Here is a 322-nt window from a genome sequence, read left to right on the forward strand (position 1 = left end):
AATCACTTTGGTCACTATCATGATTCTTTCCGGTTATGATTATAGATGCGACTCTAGCTGCTGTTGTGATGAGTGGTATATCTACCGTATGTATTACGACTCATCAAGATATGATAGCAATTACAAGCACAAATGACAGTGACATGAATCTAGATCAATGAAAAAGAGAAGGCACCACCATCCATTGCCAAAATAATATGTGCAAAATTCAGAACATGTGTAAACATATAGTTTACACTTACTACTACCATATGTCCTTTACATGGTAGTAGGAAGACATAATTGCACGTGTCTATAGTGTGACATTACAAGTGTGGAACTG

This window comes from Penaeus monodon, chromosome 25, assembly GCF_015228065.2.
Source record: "Penaeus monodon isolate SGIC_2016 chromosome 25, NSTDA_Pmon_1, whole genome shotgun sequence".
In the NCBI taxonomy this organism is placed as follows: domain Eukaryota; kingdom Metazoa; phylum Arthropoda; class Malacostraca; order Decapoda; family Penaeidae; genus Penaeus; species Penaeus monodon.